We start from the raw sequence: 21,037 nt of genomic DNA, 5'->3' as shown, positions 1-21,037 counted from the left end.
GGGAAGCACAATCCTGTTGACCCTGCAGAGACCTCCTTCCTAACAGCTGAGAGCTTGTGACAACATTTACAGAGCTTTCCCACACACTGCACAGAAGCATCGGGAAAGGAATACATCATACAACTCATTGAGCTTTCCCTATTCTAGTTAATGGCCGAACATCTCCTCAAAGCAGTTTTCCCCATACAATATTCATATCCCTTAATATGTTTAAACGTTGTGAAACATAAAATGAGAACTGGTGTCGTCCATTCAGCCCACCAGTTTTGCGCCTCCATTCTATGTAAAGGTGGTTCACCGATAACGCGTGATGATTAAATACAATTTGGCTGCAATGCAATTAATGAACCTTTTTCTATCAAGTGAACTCGTGTTCACTGTGATGCGATTCCTTGCCAGACACCAGCTGAACAGCAAACCTTGCCTCAAGATCCCTCTGTCTACAAAAGGTTCAATCATTGTGTTCAGCTAAAACAGGAATGCAATCCGCTCTGCAGGCCTTGAAACTGAGCCTGAAACTGGGAATTGTAGTTTATATTTAGAAACAACTTTATTTCAAACTGTGGCGAGAATCTTGGGGAGAACTGGAATTCCCCATCGGCATCACATGGTCACTCAGCCTCCGCGTGCTTTCTGGTGAAGATTGTGGTGAAAGGTACAGTGCACTAGTGAGTGACTGTCGTGTGAAAGCGTTACATTTACAGCACTGTTCCATTACAACATGCAATTTAAAGATTTATTTAGACTGTCCGAGTGTGTGTTAGACCAAATTTAATTTTTGGTTTTTACTGATATTTTTCGGGTATCGGCACTTACCCTCTTTTATCCATAGACCCCATTATTAATATTGCACAATTTTCTACAACACAGTGTTGCAAAGGAACACAGTTACTGCGTTATTAGAGAACAACTTGGAATGATAGCTGATTTTCTATCTTCACACCATACTCCTGCTCTCTCCCTATCCCTTTAGTTTCCAGAAAGCATTATTTATATTCAGGCCCTTGAGTTCCACAGCCTGATCTGGGAGAGAGTACCATTGGTTCGCCAGTCTCTGAGTGCAGGCATTTAGTCTCATCTCAATGCAAAGTGGCCTGTCTGTACCTAATATTGTGGCCCCTTGTTTTAGACGTCACAGCCGGGGGAATTACCATCGCTGCTTTTAATCTGTCTCGCCCTATCAGAGTGTTATATATTTCACTGAGATTTCCACTCATTTTCCTAAACCCCATGGAATACAGGTCCAGTCGCTCCAAACTCTGCTCCCACAACAGGTCTGTCACCCAGCGACCAGTCTGGTCTTCCTTTACTGCTCTCCCTCAATGTCAGGTTTGTCCTCTGTTAGGAAAACAGACTAAAACTGCACACAATACTGCACAATGTTCGAGATGGGGTCTCACCAAGGCCCTGTACAGCTGCATAAGATACACTTACTCCTGTACTTAAATCCCCCTGAAATGTAAGTGAATACAGCATTTATCTTCCTACCCGCTTTCTGCTCCTGCGATATTGCTTTCAGTGATTGTTGTACAGGGAGATCCAGATTCCTTTCAAAGTTATAGTTCTCCACTTGCTGGGCCTATATACAATAGTCAGCGTGCCAATGCCATTCCCAGTATTGACTTCTGGCTTCAGAACTCACTGCCCTACATGGACTCGGAGGGCTATGCAGAAATGAACAAAAATGCAGCTTAAGTTCATTCATAGAGAAACATTTTTCAACCACTCCTTTTTCAAATGAGAGGCCGCCATTCTATTGTTCCCATCAACGTACACAACATTTCAGCTCCCTCATTACTCTCCATCTGCCACGTATTTGCCCAGTTACTCCACTTGTCTCAATCACCTTGGAACTTTTTTACATCCTCCTCATCCACTCGCAAGCTGACATCGTTTAGTGCTGTCAGCAGACTTGGGAATATTGCAGTTGCGCTGCACACCCACGATATGATGTGTATTGGGAATAGCTTGAGCCCAAGCCACGATCCTTCCTATATCCTCCCAGCCTTCCATTAAAAAAAAACATTGTTTAATTCCTACTCACTGTTTCCTGCCAGCTCTCCCATTCTAAATCTATGACCATATATTAGCCTGAGTTACACAGGATTCAAATTTGCAGAATAGTCTTGGGCTTTGAGATTCTATTCGTATGGCATTGATACCTTCTACATAATTCTACTAAAAGCCACTTTCTCAAATATGGTTTCCATTTCATAAATCTCTGTTGAATTTGTCTATGCCCATTAATTTCAGTCGAATACTTTCTCGAAACTGTTTAGCTGCTAATTTCATACTATCCCTTTTTCTCACCAGAATAAAGTTCCCTCGTATTACTAGGAAGTTTTCTTTTTTGTTTTATTTTCTTCTGTGAAGGCATAACTGAAGTATTTGCTCCATCGTTCTGCTATTTTCCTGTCCTCAATTATCTGGTATCAGATGGTAAGAAATCTGCACGTTTTTGCTCTTAATTTTGCCCTTGACATATTTTCAGAAAATATTTCAAGTTCTCTCTTATCAACTGTGTTAAGATATTCTTCAGAAACCCGTCAATTCCTACCTTAAGCTACTCAATGATTGACCTTCCACAGCCATACAATCACAGAAGCAAAGTCTCTGTACTACCAGAAATACAGCACGGTCTACATTAGGGCCACTTTCCGACACAAGACCGTAGCCGTGAATCTTAAAGTATTTGAAGTGCACAGCCGTGTCGTTTCTAATGGGTTGAGGTTACCATGACAACTGCACTCTCAAGAAGTGCATTCCAGACCTCAACACCCTCTGGTTGAAAAACAATTCTCACATCTTCACTAAACCGCAAACCCTTCACTTTAAAAGTGGGGCCCTTTGACTAAAAGCAGCAGCTGCTGTCTATCCACACTGTCCATGTACCTCGTAATCCTATTCTTCTGAATCACAGACCTTTCAGCCTTCTCTCCTCCAAACTAAACAACCTGAGCTTATCCAGTCTCTCTCCATAGCTGATATGCTTCATCCCAGGCAACATCCTGGTGAATATTCTCTGTACCCCCTCCAGTACAATCACATACTTCCTGTAATGTTGTTCCCAGAACTACACACAGAATTCCATCTTGCCCTCATCAAAGTTCTGCATAGTTCTTATAACCTATGCCTAGATGAATAAAGGCTATGTTTATATTCCCCTATCCATCCCCAAATTGTGTATTAACCTGTTCAATCACATTCAGCGATATGTGGAGAAGCACCCTCTGAGCTTCCTAGTGTGCTGCCATTCATTGAGTACTCCCCTGTCTGGTTCCTTCTCCCAAAGTGTATCATCTCATAGTTATTAGAGTTACATTTCATCTGCCATTGATCCACCCATCTGACCATTCCATCTGTATCACCCTGTAACATAAGGCCATCCTCCTCACTGCCAATCACCCGGCCAATCTTTGTATCAAACACAAACTTATTTATTACATACCCCACCCCTCATCCATTTTCACAGCTGCATCATTTATGAATGCCACAAATAATAAGGTTAAAAATCTCTCAACATCAGTTACATCACGTGGTTGTGCACATTGATGAAGAAGCAGTGTTTCGAAAGCTTGTGCTGCTGGATAGATCTGTTAGACTATAGTCTGGTGTTATGCTATTTTTACATTTGTCCACCCCAGCCCAACACTAGCACCGCCGAAACACAAATAATAAGGGACCCAGCACTGATGCCTGTGGTACACTGGCCTCCAGTCACACAAACAGCCTTCTACACTCCCCTCTTTCTCCTACTACTAAAGTTGATTTAGATGCAACTTGGCAAGTCACTAATGAGGCCTACCTATTTACTGGTTATTCTGTTCCGCTTGACACACTTATAGATTGTCTGTGGATTCTCCGTAATCTTGCCCTGCCTTGCCCCTGTGTTAGTCAGTCTCTTCCACGTGCAGAATTTCCTACTTATTTCAGTCTTCAATGGTCTGTCCTTATCCTGCCATTATTTGCCTTGAATGTGGATTAGACAGCCTGATAAACATCTGTTAATTTCCAACTTGTCGTATGTTTTGTGAGTTTTATGAAGTTGACAGTGACCCAACTCTCATTCTTTGAAACTCAAAGAACACAGGCGGAGTTTCCTAATCACGCAATCTCGCCATCTGAGGGATTTATCTGGATAATGTCCATTACACTTCCTCTGTGGTCAGTATATTCTTTCTCAGATTTGATCACCAAAACTGTCCTCAATATTCCAGGTACAGTCTCACCAACACTCTGTGAAACTGCTTCAACATGGCTTTACATCTATATTCTGACTCCCTTAAAGGAAGGCAAACCAAACTTTAAGTTTCTATTTACATATATTCCTCCAAATACCCTTCACATCATTGCATTTTGGAACTCACTGTGTGAGTTCTTATAGAAAGCCTTCTGATAATCTAAAATATGCCAATTATACTGGATCCCCATTATCTATGCTGTAAGAATCAACTTCAAACAATTCCAAAGTTTGTCAAGTATGATGTCCCTTTCAGAAATGCATACTGAGTCTCTCCATTATTGCTGTTAATGTCTACGTATCCAATATCACATCCTATATAATAGATTCCAACAGTTTCCCGACAAATGTAAAGTTAATTTATCAGCAGTTCTCTACACTATCTCTTCTTCCCTTTGTAGATGCTAGGATCCCTACCATTCATCTATCGTGCTTGGATCACGTTTACTAATGTACATTTATCTACACCAGCTTCTAGACTCTGCAGAATGTACAGGAAAATAAAACGCCGTCATCGACAATGCAATTAATGCTTCTCTTTGTGATTTATTTCTGAAGATTTTGGTACGAAGTACATCTGGTTTGTCAAGCTTAGCAATGCTCAATCCAGCTGCCTGTTTAATATTGCCTTGTTACTGATATGAATTGACTTTATGTCTTTACTTCCGCAAGTCCTATACGATCACTTCGTATTTCTGGGTGATTTTCTGGATCTTACTCCATTAAGACAGATATAAAGTAACTGGTCATTTGCTTTGCAATTTCCCTGTTATCCACCATAAACTCGTCTCTCCCGATTGAAATTTCCACATTTGACTATGTTTTTCATTCCTTTGAAATATAGATCGTAGATTTTTGCAGTCTTTGTGTTCCTGTTTGTTTGCATGCATATTCGCTTTTTGATTTCCTGATCAGTTTCATGACCCTCCTTTTCTGGATTGCAATTTTCTGAGAATTCTTAGGATTCCACAAAGTCTGGAATTCTTCTGAAGTCACTTCCTGTCATTAATATCTTCTTTAATTTGTTAATTTAATCATCATTAAGTCACTTACTCACTCTGGTGTTTTCACCTGAAATAAGTAGACATATCAGTATTTCTATAAACCTCCTGGTCCTGACCCGATATATTCAGGAACACTGCAGGAGGACAGAGAAGTAATAGCGGGGGCCTTGGTTGGTACTTTTGTATCATCGGTAGCCAACGGGTGAGGTCCAAGAGGACTGGAGTGTAGCGAATGTTCTGCCCTTATTCAAGAAGAGCTACAAAGAAAAACCTGGTACCTATAGACCAGTAAACCTGACATCTCTAGTAGGTAGGTTTCTTGATAAGGTTCTGAGAGAGAAGATATACATGGATTTGGAAAGGCAGGGTGTGATTATGAGCAGTCAGCATGGCTTTGTGCATGGGGAATCATGGCTCAAAAATTTGTTAGAGTGCTTTGGTGAAATGACAAGTAACTTGGTGGTATACCTGGTGTATATGGATTTCAGTAAGGCCTTCGCTAAGGTTCCGAATGGTATGCTGCTCTGGAAGTTTCGATCACATGGAATTGAGCGGGAGCTGGCAAATCAAATCCAAAATTTGCTTGATGGTAGGAAACATTGGGTAATAGTGGAAGCATGCTTGTCAGACTGAAGGCCTGTGATGAGTGGAATGCCTCATGGGTCAGTTCTGGGACTATTACTGTTTGTTTTATGCATGTATATTATATATATATTTACGTATTACACACATCTATGATTTAGATGAGAATGTACAGGCATGAATTATCAGTTTCAAGGTGACACTAAAATAGACGGTGTCGTGGACAGTGAGGAAGACTATCAGGAATTTCAGAAGTTACAGCAGTGCTTTGATCAGGTGTGGAAGTGGGCCGAGAAATGGCAAATGGAGTTTAATACAGATAAGTGTAAGTTCTTGCATTTTAGAAAGTCAAAGCAAGGTAGGAGTTTCAAGGTGAATAGCAGGCTCTTTAGGAGTGTATTGAAACAAAGGGACTTTGGAATTCAGGTTCAAGGTTCTCTGAAAGTGGAGTCACAGGTAGATAGGGCAGTGAAAAAGGCATTTGGCAGACTGGCCTTCATCAGTCAGAGCAATGAGTATCGAAAATAGGGAGTTATGTTGCAGTTATACAGGATGCTGGTGATGCAATACTGGTAGTGTTATGTTCAGTGTTGTTCACTTTGCTATAGGAAGGATGTTATTAAACTGGAAATAGTGCAGAAGAAACTTACAAGGATGTTGCCCGGACTCAATGGTCTGAGTTATTGTGAGAGGTTGGGCAAGCTAGGAGTTTTTACTTTAGAGTGCGAGACTGACGGCGGATCTGATAGAAGTGTATAAGATCATGGGAAGCATGGATAGAGTGAATGCACTCTGTCTTTTTTCCCCAGGGTTGAGCAACCATGGACCAGAGGGCATTAATTTAAGTTCCGAGGGGAAAGAGTAAAAGGGAACCTGAGGGGCAATTTCTTTTACACACAGGGTGGTATGCACATGGAATGAGCTGCCAGCAGAAGTGTTTGAGGCGGGTACATTCACAAAATTTAAAATGCATTTGGACAAATACACGGATAGGAAAGAATAAGAAGGATACGGGGCAAGTGCAGGGAAATGGGGTTAATGTGAATGGACATTTCGTTCGGAATGGACCAGTTCGGGCTGAAGGGCCTGTCTCCGTGCTGTCGGATTGTATGACTCTCACAATCATTGCTTGTCCCATTGAATGTTGTATTGTACTTCCCCAATTCACTGGAGCGTAATTAACCCTCTAGTCTCCGGGCTTCCATGATGATTGACCAGAATGTTCAAACATTCGATATTGTTTTCAGACGCCGTGTAAAAATGCAACATATTGATGTCACTATTCCTCCAAAGCTGCTTCAGAGCAAGGTTATTAATTAGTCCTCCTGACCACACAACACCAAATCTGAAATAACCTGCTCTCCAGTTTGGTTAACAACATACTGTTCAACCGACCTGATACACACTTACGGAAGTTATTCTTCACAGTATTGGTAGTCACTTAGTTAATGCAGTTTCGGTGCAACTTGAGACAATCCAGTATTACTGCAGCACCCATGATTATTTGCTACTCATTGGCAGGATAAGGGCGTCACTGGATAACCAGCATTTAATACCCATGCCAGAGGGCAGTTAAGAGTCAGCTGCGTTTTCTTGAGTCTGGAGTCACATGCAGGCCCCACCAAATAACGACAGTAGATCCTTCCCTCAAGAACATCAGTGAACCAGATGAGATATTCCAACAATCGACAATGGATTCCTCGTCATCATAAACCCTTGATTCCAGATACATATTGAATTCAAATTCCACCATCTGCCATGGCAGGATTTGAAATCATATCCCCAGAATATTACCTGGGTCTCTGGGTTAAGAGCCCAGCGATAATGTCACTATGTCATTGCTTTCCCTTGCATTAACTTACATACCTAATTTCCAGAACGTATGATGTAAAGTATTTGCGTGATAGATTTGGGTTTGATATATAACACACTAATATTTGCTTCACCTTGCTCTTTGTAAGATTCACCCAAACGGATTCTTTTGGATGTGATGGAAAAGGCCTGTGGCGTTATTAGCGATAGACTTGGACAAGACGTTCAGGGAGACTCACCTCAACGCTGAGATGATCTGAAGAATTGGTCAGCAATACAGGACAAGCATCAATATTCTTTCCCCCCACTTTGCCAGGATAAGTGTCACCATATTCTTCTGCTCCCTCACACTCATCGTATATCTGTTATAACACCTACCCCCGACCAAGGCTCACACTCTATCTCCAAATAAGGCTCAAGCACGACCACACTCACTGTTGAATTTGCACCTTCCCTCCCCGACTTTTTCTGTCACTGACACAATAGCCGTGCACACGAATACCACTGCATGGATACAACACTGTGGTCAGACTCCCTCCGGACATCTCACCCTTCCCCCTTCCACTGCACCAGCACTAATAGTAGGGGTACCCACTCCCACCCTCGCTCCATCCCTCCTCTTCACCAATTCCAGGAGAAACAGCCTGGAATAGGACATAAAGGGCCAAGCCGGGTGTTAGAATGACCGATATCTGTTCCCTCACCCACTACCTCGACATGTGGGTAGGATCCTGGAAAGAGCCACAGAGGACCAGGACACCTTGTGTGGAGATTCTGAAACATCAACATCCCACCAACCAAGTAAGCAGCAATGTTCAGGAAAGAGCAATTCTCAACTTAAACTTGCTGGCAGTTCCAATCTCATCTCTCTCACTTTTCAGGATTAGGGGATTCTGTTAAAAGCATTAATGAAAGACTAAAAATAAAAATAATGTTTATTCTCTTCAGTAAAAATGTTAAAAAGAAAAAAAGTAAACGGAATAAGTTCATTAGGAAAAATCTAAAATATGACGTTCATTCAAAATTATCGGCATTCCCTCATAAATACTCGACATCATTTCTCTCACCAAAACTTCTTACGAGTGTTTGTATTCTTGTGCCTGCTTCTTTAATTTCAATGGAATATCGTGCCCTGCTATCAGATGCTCATAGTAAATGTCCCTTCCTCTCTGAACTTTTCGTAAACTGTCAATATATTTCCAAATAACTGGATGTTTCACATCAAATTCGCATTGTCATCTCCTGTGGGCAGCTTCTGCATTATTGTTTGTTTTGTCCTCATTGTTTAAAGTCCTTTCATATAAATTCCACATTCCAACTGGAAAAAGCGGTGGACACCGACCATTTCCTCTGCTTAATCTTCTACCTCCAAAGTTATCCTCGAACCAGTCCAGCAGCGGTTGCAGTTCATCTGGAAGCGCATCAGACAAATGTTCAATAGGTTCATGAATGTTTTCAATCTGAATAAATGCAAGACCAACTATCATTTTAGCTCTGAAATAAAACTCTGAGTCAATGATACACTGACTCAAGTGTCTTTTTCACATTTTTACTAAATGGAATAAACATTATTTTTATTTTTATTGCTTAGATTAATGCTTTTTTCGAAGCCTGAAAAGGAATAAATATGAGCTGAGCTGAAATAGTGCTGCGTCTATAAGTGTCTGCGGCAAAATGGGCTGCACCAAACAGACCCCACCAAACAGAATTAAGTATTCAGTAAATTACACAGCACAGGGGGACGCCCTATAATCACCCCAGGCTGTTATGCAGAAGCAGGGGCGCCCTGGGTGGCTGTCAGGAAATGCAGAGTAGAGATCATTACTCATTTTGTGTTTGGAAAACTATAATGAGTGGAATTCTTCAGGGATCTGTGTGAGCTCATCAACAAATTACAATCTAGTCTAATGAACTGGATGAAGGAGATGGAGCTCAGTTTGATCATGCACCAGGATAATCATTCAATAAGATGTCAAATGGAGACAGAGCGTCTGCAATGGGATACAGACAGGGGAAGGCCAGAGCATCTGAAAGGGAGACAGACTGGGGAAGGGATGCACGCCTGCAATGGGATACAGGCAGGGGGAGGGAAGAGTGTCTGCAATGGGATACTGATGGGTGAGGGCAGAGTGTCTGCAATGGGATCCAGACAGGGGGAGGGCAAAGCTTCTGCAATGGGATACAGACAGGGGAAGGCAAAACATCTGCAATGGGATACTGATGGGTGAGGGCAGAATGTCTGCATTGGGATCCAAACAGGGGAAGGCAAAGCATCTACAATGGGATACAGACAGCGGAGGACAGAGCGAGGGCAATGCATCTACAATGGGATACAGACAGGGGAAAGGCAAAGCGTCTGCAATGGGGTCCTGATGGGTGAGGGCAGTGCATCTGCAATGGGATACAGATGGGGAGACAGAGCATCAGCAATGGGATACTGACGGCGGAGGGCAGATTGTCTGCAATGCGACACAGACAGTGGGAGTGCAGAACGTCTGCAATGGGACACAGATTGGGGAAGGGCACAGCAACAAGCAATGGCATACGGAGGATGGCTGTGAGCAAAGTTTCAGCAGGAAAAAAGCAGTTCAATATTTATGATGGAACTTTTCTGATTTGGGGAAAGGAAGAAACAGCAGAAATTTATTTAAATACAAGGAGAATGCAGAACTCAGTGTTACAGAAGGATTTGTGTGTCTTAGTACATGAATCACATCAAGTTAACCTGAAGATGTAGCAAGTGATTTGGAAGGTAAATGTCGTGATTCTGTTTCATGCAAGGGGTGTTGGGTATGATCTTAGGGATGTTTTCTGCATCAGTACAAGGCATTGCTGAGATTACATCTGTTGTATTATGTGTAGTTATAACTGTATAAATTGAAAATAAAAAAAACAAAATTGTTTTCGAAATGTCTCAAATATATTTCTCATTACGCATTCTTGGGATGAAGACATTACGTTATGAAGAATTAACAGTTCGGCCTGAGAGTGAGGGATGTTTTATTGACCATATAAGATCTTGAGAAGAGTGCAGTTGGTGAATACTGGATGAATATTTCTTCTCGTGTAAGAGAATAAAACTGGGGAAATTCTTTAAGAATAAGTCAGTTTCAAAGGAAAGGTCACTGGAGAGAAAAACTGAACTGTGAATTCTCTTCCTACATGCCGACAGACAAGCTGAGCTTTTCCAGCAATTACTGTATGAGTTTAAGAATATTCATTTTAACACAGATATTGTGAAGACATGAAACGCTTATTTTTACATTATGCAAGCACATATTAACAGATCTTCAAAACAATTACGACCATTTATTGTGAATGAATTGATTCTGCAATAACGCACTGACCTGGAGTCAAAAATGTAATGGAGTCATATAGTTCAGACAATGTTCAAGAAGAGCTCACTGAGTCCAATGTGGGACTGATAACGTTACTGATTTAACTTACAGATGGAAAATATAGCCTATCTGTGGGGAAACATTCTATTGCTCCCTTTCTGTTTCCCTATCGCTCATCACAACAATGTGTGAAGTGAAAAAAAGCCCAGTCGTCTTTCCCACTAATGGAGGATTCCTGATGAGGTTTCATTAGAATCTCCCCATTACCTGAAGCAAAACAGTTCAGCCAAATTCAACTGTTTCATGAAGAAATCCCATTGTCAAAAGGCAGTGCAAGTAGAATAACTACAGAAGTAATTATCTGACTCGATAGTAAAGGGAACAGACAGGAGATTCGGTGGCTGCAAATGGGAATCCGGAATGGTGTGTAGCCTCCCACTTGCCAGGTCCAGGATGTCTCAGAGCGGCTGCAGAACGTTCTCACTGGGGGTGGCGGGGTGGGGGTTGGGGGGTGGGGTGGAGCGGGAAGCAGACAGAAGTCATTGTGCACATTGGTACAAAGGACAGAGTGACACAGGTAGAAATAGTGATGACATCGTGCAGAATGATTGTGGAGAGCTAGGGAAAAGGAGAAAAGACAGGACCATGACAGTGGTAATATCCAGTTTATTTCCAGTGCTCCATGCTAGTGAAGGTAAGAACAGGAGGATATGGCAGATGAAGGAGTAGCTAAAGAATTGGTGCAGGGGGCAGAGATTTTTGGATTACTGGTATCTGTTGTGGGGCAAGGTGACGTGTTCAGGAAGGACGGGTTGTACCTGAACTGAAAGGGGACCAATATTCTGGCAGGCAGGTTTGCAACTGCTGCAAGGGAGGATTTCAACTAGATTGGCTGGGATTGGGTGGGGGGGGTGTGTGGTGCGTGTGTGATCCTCAATAGTAGGGAGACAAGTGCGAGGCTGGAAGGAGATACAGTAATCAGAAACAGTAAAATGAAAAGACAGGTCAGGCTAAACATTGACAGAGAGCAAGGAATGCCTGTTGGATTAAATTGCAACTGTTTCAATGCAAGATGGCTGACAGGTAAGGCCGATGAACTCAGGGCATGGATCGGTGCGTGGGACTGGGATATTATAGCCATTACTGAAACATGGCTAATGGAGGGACAGCACTGGCAGCTTAAAGTACCAGGGTACAGGTGCTTTATGCGGGACAGAGATGGTGGAAGGAGAAGACAGGGAGTTTCATTGTTGATTAAGGCGAGTACCACAGTAGTTAACGGAGATAAAATAACTGATGGATCATCCTGTGAGTATTTGTCTGGGGAGCTAATAAATAAGAAGGGAATGGTGGTAGTATTGGGATTGTACTATAGGCCCCCAAATAATAAACAAGGAATTAGGGGAACAAAAATATGTAGACAGACTGGGGAGACTTGCAGGGCCAATAGGATTGCATTAGTAGGAGATTTTAATTTTCCTAAAATAGACTGGGAATGACATAGAAGTAAGGACTGAGATGGGGTGTATTTATTAAGTGTGTTCAGAATAGTTTCCTCAAGCAGTAAGTAGAGGGTGCAACTCGGGAAGGGACGAAGCGTGACCTACTCTAAGATCTGGGGCAGGACAGGTGACTGAGGTGACAGTGGGGGAGCACTCCGGGACCAGTGACCATAGTTCTATTAATTTTTAAATAGTAATGCAGAAGGACAAAACTGCTCCACATGTTCAAGTTCAAACCTGGGGCAAGGCGAATTTTGGTGGAATGAGACAGGAGCGTGTAGGGGTTGGTTGGAGGAGTTTGTTTGCAGGCGAAGGGACCTCCTGCAAGTGGGAGGACTTTAAAAGTGAAATGTCTACAGTTCAAGGTCTGTATGTTACTGTAAGGGTAAAAGGCAAGGTTGGTAGGTAGAGGGAACCTCAGATGTCAGGAGATATTGAGGCTTTGACCAGCAAAAAGGAGGCGTGGCTCAGGTCCAGGCAGCTGGAATCGAGGGAATACCTGGAGGTATACAAGGGATACAGTAGTTTACTGAAAAAGGAAATCAGGAGGGCGAAAAGGGGGCACAAGATAGCTTTGGCTGAGAAGAGTAGGGTGAATCCAAAGAGGTTCTTTAAGTATATTAAAGAAAAAGGAATAACGAAATGAGAATATGACCCCTCGAGTTCCAAAGTGGACATGCACGTCTAGAACCGTAGGAGATTTGCGAGATTCTCAATGAATATTTCTCCTCTGCCTTTACCGTGGAGAAAAACATGAAGACTAGGGAGGTTAACAAAGGTAGTAGTGTTATCTTGGGGTGAGTCAATATCACAGGAGAAGACGTGTTGGATGCATTAGAATGTATGAAGGTGGATAAATCTCCTGGTCCTAAACAGATGCATCCAAGAATACTGCAAGAGGCTACAAAAGAAACTACGGAGACCCTGGTTAATACTTTTGCATCATCGTTAGCTACAGTTTAGGCTCCAGAATATTGGAGATTAGCAAATGTTATGCCATTATTCAAGAAGGGAAGCAAAGAAAAATCTGGGATCTATAGACCAAGAAACCTAACAACTGTGGTAGGTACGTTACTTGAGAAGACTCTGAGGGATGAGATATACATGCATTTTGAAAGATAAGGTTTGTTTAGAAATAGTTTTTTGACAGATTCCCTACAGTATGGGAACAGGCCATTTGGCCCAACAAGATCACACCGACCCTCCAAACAGTAACCCACCCAGTCCCATTCCCCTGCCCTATATTTACCCCTGACGAATGCACATAACACTACGGGTAACTTGGCATGGACAATTCACCTGACCTATGCATCTTTGGATTGTAGAAGCAAAATGGAGCACCCAGAGGAAACACACACAAATACAGTGAGAATGTGCAAACTCCACACAGAGAGTCACCCGAAGCTGGAACCAAACCTGATCCATAACACTATGAGGCAGCCGTACTAACTACGGAATCACCATGCCACCTTTACATTTTTCAACACAGTTCAATGACACAGGTACAAAATCTATTCTGCCCTTCATCCATGATGCACGTTCCAATATTACATACCATGGATAATTTATTCTCCACTGAAACTGTCATCTTATTATTATTTACTAATTCGTATGTTATTATTAATTTTAGTAATTATCATTAATAGATGTTTTTAGACTGGAAAGATTTGTGAGTGGGAGATCATGCCTCTCAAATTTGTTTGAGTTCATTGATGAAGTGACCAGAAATGTTGATGAGGGTCGAGCGGTATACGGAGTCTGGATGGGTTTCACTAAGGCCCTTGACAATGTTACCATTGATAGGCTGTTCTGGAAGGTTGGAATCGTATGGGAGATGCAAATTGTACACACAATTGGCTTCATGGTAGTAAGCAGAGGGTAATAGTGGAAGGATGCTCTCGGACTGGAGGCCTGTGACACATGAAGTGCCTCAGGGGTCGGTGCTGGGCCCGTTGCTGTTTGTTATCTGTGTCAATGATATTCTTGCGAAAGTACAAGGCATGATTAGGAAACTTGAACATGACACTAAAATAGGTGGTATCGTGGACAGTGAGAAAGTATATCAGAAATTGCAGCAGGACATTGATCAAACTGGAGAAGTGGGCCGAGGAATATTGGCATCGTTAGATCACGGTAGGAGTTTCATGTTGATTGGTAGGACCTTAAGGAATGTAGTTGTGCAGAGGCACCATGGAGTTTAGGTCCACCGTTCTCTGAAAGTGGTGTCAAAGTTAGACATGGTAGTGAAGTAGGCTTTTGCCACACGAGCAAGCATCGGTCAGGACATGGAGGAGAGCAGTTGGGAAGTTATGTTGCAGTTATACAGGATGTTGGTGAGGCTGCACTTGTAGTGTTGTTTCAGTTTTAGACACATTGCGATCAGGAGGATGTTTTTAATTTCGAATGTGTGCAGACGGATTTTACAAAAATATTGCCAGGTCTCAACCGTATGAATTGTAGGGAGAGGTTGGACAAGTGAGGACTTTTTTCTTTAGAGAATAGGAGACTGAGAGGGATCTTATAGAAGTTTATATGGATAGGATAGATCCAGCCTTTTTTTCCGAGAGTTGGGGAATCGAGGAGGAGAGGGCATCAATTTAAGGTGAGAGGGGAAAGAATAAAAGGGAAACTGATGGAAACTGTTTTACGCAGAGAGTGGTACACAAAAGGAATGAGCTGCCAATGGACGTGGTTGCATCATTTATATTAACAGCATTTGGGCAGTATCATGGACAGGAAAGGTCGAAAATGCTAAGGGCCATGTGCTGGGATATGAGGTTAGAGTTGTTGGATATTTGGGTCAGCATGGACGAGTTTGTGCCAAAGGGCCTCTCTGCCTCTCTCCATGCTGTCGGAAGTGATGACTCTACAAATAGAACAGCATTTCGGTCAAACTCTCATTTTTCCTTTGGTCATGAGTTCGAATCATATTTGGACAATGTTCTTTCAAATTAACTTTACAGATATTTCGCTTTTCAGTTTATTTTCGACAATCCATGTGTGTGTGTGTGTGTTTCTCAGCAAAATATCAATGTACATATTTGCAATATCCTCTCGTCATTCCCCTTTCCATCATAGTTTGAGTACATTCCTTTTGGTCATAAACGTGTTGTTTCAGCAGATGAAAGAAATCTGCTTGACTTGTTCCTAACACTGACCCTGACACACTCTGAGAACCATATCATTGACCATATCACCAACTTAGTTATTTTTTTTGTGGCCAGTGGAGGGGTGGGGCTAGAAAAGGGAGAAGTAAGCCAAAACAACACAGGGAATTATCGACTCAATCAGCCAACGTTAGCGCCGAGGCGTTCGTTGGAGAGGATTCTGAGGGATAGGGTTTACATCTATTTTGAAAGACAAGGACTGATTAGGGATAGTCAATATGGATTTATGTGATGCAAATCATGTCTAATTAATGTGATTGAGTATTATGAAGAGGTGACAAAGAAGATTGAAGAAGACACTTTGGTAGATATTGTTTACACAGACTTCAGCAAGGCATTTAATAAGGTTCCCCATCGTACACAGATTACTAAAATTAGGTTATATGTAATCTAGGAAAAGCTAACCAATTGGATACAAAATTGGATTGAAGGTAATGGATTGTTTTCCAGACTGAAGACCTGTGGCCAGCGGTGTGCTGAAAGAATCAGTGCTGAGCTCACTGCTTTTCATCACGGATATAAACAATTTTGAAGTGATTATCGTAGGCATGGTCAGTAAGTTTACAGACAACATCACCAACGTGGTGCAGTGGACAGTGAAGAATATAACGGGAGCCTTGACGATCAATAAGCCAAGGACTGGCAGATGGAGTTTAATTTAGATATTTGTGAGGTTTTGCATTTTGATAAGTTAAAGCAGGGTAGTGCCCTTGGGATTGTTGCTGGACAAAGAGACCTACGGGTGAAGATGCATAGTTCCTTGTAAGTGAAGTTTAGGTCGGTAGAGTGGTGAGGAACGTAGTTGGCATGCTTGCCTTAATCGGTCAGAATATTGAGTGTAGGAGTAGGGGTAGCATGTTGTGCTTGTACAAGACGCAGGTGAGACCACTTTAAGAATACTGCGTACATGTCAGTTGACTCTGCTAAAGGATGGATGTTGTTAAGCTTGAACGGGTGCAGAAAAGATTTACAAGGATTTTCTGGAACCTGAGGGTTTAAGCTACAGGAAGATGATGAACAGGTTGAGGCTTTTTTCCCCTGGGCTGTCAGATGCTGAATGGTGATATGACAGATGTTTTAAAAAGTCCTGAGGGGCATGGATAGTCTGAATGGGCAGGGGCGTACAGAACTAGACCGCATAGTGTGAAGGTGAAATGGCAAAGACTTAGAAGGGACCTGAGGTGAAACATTTTCATACAGAGGCTGGTGGGTGTAATGTCAGAGGAAGTGGTGCAAGCGGGTACAATTAAAAGTTTAAAATATATCTGGAAAGGTACATAAATTGGAATGGTTAAGAGGGATGTGGGCCAAAAGCTGACAAGTGGGACGAGATCCGATTAAGATGCCAGATTGGCATGGACAATTTGGACAAAAGGATCTGTTTCCATGCTTTATGACTCTCTTATTCACCCAACGCGATGAGGGAAAATTCTAAAAGGGCCATTCGAATGGGAATTCTCTTCCCCAGTAGTTTGTGGTGCATCTCTGATTACAAGTATTCACAGCTGAGTTAGTTAAAGATTTGACAGAGAAGTGAGTCACGGATAATGGGACACAGGCAGGAAAATGAGGCTGAGACCATAATCTGATCAGCCACAATCTTAATGCTGGTGGAGAAGGCTCAAATTCTCTAATGACCCACTCTTGCTCCTCAGTCCCATGTTTCTGCGTTCCATTCAACCCCTCAAACCGGCTAGACAGGAGCTATTGGAGTCCACTAACTGTTATATCATGGTGCACATAAACAGAGGAGACCATTTCGTCCCTCAAGACTGTCCCACACGGTTTGGGAGCTTTGGAAAATGTAACTGTGAGACACAGGCTTGATATAAAAGAGGTCCTTCATCTCTCTTTACAGGGCTTCCCCTCTCTGTAACTTGTGCTTCATTTGTTGATCATGTTGTTGACCCAGATTCACTGTGAATACAGCCCCAAATGCTCACCCAGCGATGCCTCGCAAAACCCGTTGGTCTCCCTGATTGCAATATTCCATAAAAGACCTTCCAGGAAAATAACACCAACTAACTTTTTAATAACAGAATAGGAGAACATCAGAAGCAGGGGCAGGTCATTCACATCCTAAGCCTGCCTTGCCCTTCACTAAGATCAAGGCTGACCTGCTCCAAGTCTCAAATATTCCTCAATGTCCAAGTCTTCTTGAGCACTTCCATAGAATACAGAACAAAGATCAATGTTGATTTGGAGATGTCGGTGTTGGACTGGAGAGTACAAAGTTAAAAAGCACAAAGCACCAGGTTATAGTCCAACAGATTTAATTGGAAGCACACTAGCTTTCCTTCATCAGGTGATAGTGGAGGGCTCAATCCTAACACAGAATTTATGTCAGAAGTTTGCAGTGAGATGTAACTGAAATTATACATTGGAAAATTGATTGCTAAGCCTTTCATCTGTTAGAATACCATGATAGTTTCACTTCCTTCATATGTAAATCACAAAAACCTTTTTTAAAAGTTGCATTCTCAGGTTAGCTGCTCTCAATGGCGATTAGCTAGACAATATGGTGAAGGTGTTGCCCCCTGTGCTCTCTTTCTAGGCCATGATGTTTAGTTTGATTCTAATCTAAAAAGTGAGATAACGCAGTTTTACATGAATTCATGCAGTTTTTGAGCTCAGAGTTCTACATGAATGCATGCAGTTAGGACCTTCAGCCCTCGACGTTGTGCTGTTTATCCTACTCTAAGATCAGACTAACCTACATGCTTCCGTTCACTTTGTTCCATGTGCCAATCCAAGAGTCTCTTAAGTTTCCCTCACGTATTTGACTCTACTACCACCGCTGGCAGTGTATTCGACACACCCACCACTCTCTTTGTAAAAACTCTATCGCTGATATCTCCCCTAAACCTTCCTCCAATTGCATTAAAATTATGCCACTTAGTCAAAGACATTTCTGCCCTGGGAAAATGCTTCTGGCTATTCACCTTCTATGCCTCTCATCATCTTGTACACCTCCAGTGAGAAAAGTCCTCGCTCCCTCATGGTTTCTTCATAAGACCTGCCCTCGAGTCCAGGCAGCATCCTGATAAATCTCCTCCTGGTCAATCGCACTTAATGAGAATTAACTAAGACCTCTACACTTTTTGGAGTTATTCATGGCACAAGGGAAGATAATTATCATTGGTTGGCATCAATCATCTCAGCCATGGGACACATCTGCAGGAGATCCTCAGCGTAGCTTCCTCAGCCCAGGCATCTCCAGTTTGTCATCATAGAATCCCTACAGTGTGGAAGGAGGCTATTCAGCCCACTGAGTCCAAACTGAGCAGATTAGATTCCCTACAATGTGGAAACAGGCACTTCGGCCCAACCAGTCCATATCGACCCTCCAAAGAGTAACCCACCCAGACATATTTCCCTCTGCCTAATGCACCTAACATATTGGACAACTTAGCATGGCAAATTGACCCGTCCTGAACATCTTCGAACAGTGGGAGGAAACCGGAGTACCCGGAGGAAACTCATGCAGACAAGTGGTGAATGTGCAAACTCCAATCAGACAGTTGCCCAAGGCTGGAATCGAACCTGGGACCCTGGCGCTGTGAATCAGCAGTGTAAGCTACTAAGCCACCGTGCCAGCAGAAGAGGGGGCATTCACTGAAGTTTACAAATTTTCAGGACAAGTTGTCCCTCTTCAGCTCTTGAAACAATCTGTGACCATGTGCAGCAAGATTTGGATAACATTCAAGATCGTGCTGTTAAAGTCTGGGTAACATTTATGTAACAGCACAGTACATGTACACAGTAAGAGGAGGAGTTTAGTCAGCACCTCAATCTGGTTTCACAAGAATGTGAGGAAGCCATTCGTCCCATCCCATCAAAACTACTGGACAAGAAGAAGGATAGACCATCCAGCCCCTCCTGCCTGTTGCACAGGAAGTCAGGGTGTCTACTCTCTCCCACATGTCACATACATGGGAACAGACAGAACCATTTCACACCCGGAGTCCCTGACAAAGGAACAGGAAGAGGTTATTCAGCATGTAAAGCCACTTACGCAGGAACAGGAAAGTGTCAGAGATGCTCCAACATCACAAACAAATGGAGCAGGGGCTACACAGATAGACTGCTCCAAATCGATCCACATGGCTTAATTACTCATGGTACATATGTGTTACTTTAACATGGGTTTCTGGCAGTCGGAATGAAGCCAACATTTTTTAGCCATTCTCCAAGTTACCTTCCATCTCCAAGAAGGCAGACCCATGGTCTCTGTGGAGGTCAGAAACCGGTGGGGAATAACTAACTGTTTCAGAATGAAGGTATTTTGGCTGCTGACAGGATTGTGTACAAAGTGACGTTCAATGCAGTGTCACATAGTAACTGTGCATTAAAGTGTTCAGAGTTCATTCAGAGCCTGCACCTCTCTGTCAATCGACATGGCGGCTCTGCAGATGCACATAAACTGTCGTGAATCAGACATCAAATGAAAAACATGAAATTTTCACCCTATTCAGCTGTTTGGGACATAATGAGTTTCTGTCCATATCCATCAAGCTTCAACTTCTTATTCTCTGACAGCGCTACAGATTAAACACAGTTACTGCACCCTCTCCTCATGGTAACATCATGCCCGCGTTTAGTCTGGTCAAAATACTTTCCACTCTTTCAGTGACAAAGGGATCATTGTTTATAAAGCAGACTAAATCTTTATAAAATGCATCAAATACTCTCTCAAAAAACACGATCAGTTGGAAAGATATTATAACTTTGGTACTTCGATCATTTTGCATGAAGAACCACAGATCATTTACTTCCTGCCCCCGTATGAATTCTGTCAGTGACTTATGACCAAGGACATCCAGGTCCTTTTCAACAAAAGCACTCGCCAACCTCTCTACCATTTAATAAATATAAATGTACATGATGATATCTGTTGTTCACATCTGAATCATTTTTATACCTTGTGAACACCTTGTGAACAGCTATTGCCCGAACATTGATCCTGCTGCCACCCATCAATCCTTCAGTCCAGAGAAAAACAGAATTCTTCTCGTATCTCCTTTACCCAATTTTTAATCCATGTGGTATATATTCCACGCCTACCTACCCATGGACTCTAACATTCCCCACTCACCTGTATTCAAACATGTCAAGCGTCTTGTAAAATTACAAATACTCCAATCCAATTAGTTCTCAATTGTCGATGTCACAACGGACAATGTCCACAAACATGTTTATCAAAGATCATTTCCCTTTCCTGAATCTAGGCCGAATGAACCAAATCAAATCATTATTCTCCAAGTACGTAGTTGTCACTTTCCTTATAAAACGTTCCAATATATTATTCTCACAGCAGACATCAAGCTATTTAGTTTTCTGTTTTCCCTCTCCACCCTGTTTGAAATATTTAAGTTTACAATAGTTGTTTTCC

This window comes from Chiloscyllium punctatum, chromosome 50 (genome assembly GCF_047496795.1).
Source record: "Chiloscyllium punctatum isolate Juve2018m chromosome 50, sChiPun1.3, whole genome shotgun sequence".
Taxonomy (NCBI): Eukaryota; Metazoa; Chordata; class Chondrichthyes; order Orectolobiformes; family Hemiscylliidae; genus Chiloscyllium; species Chiloscyllium punctatum.
The sequence above is the reverse complement of the archived record's forward strand: the minus strand, read 5'-3'. Positions refer to the sequence as shown.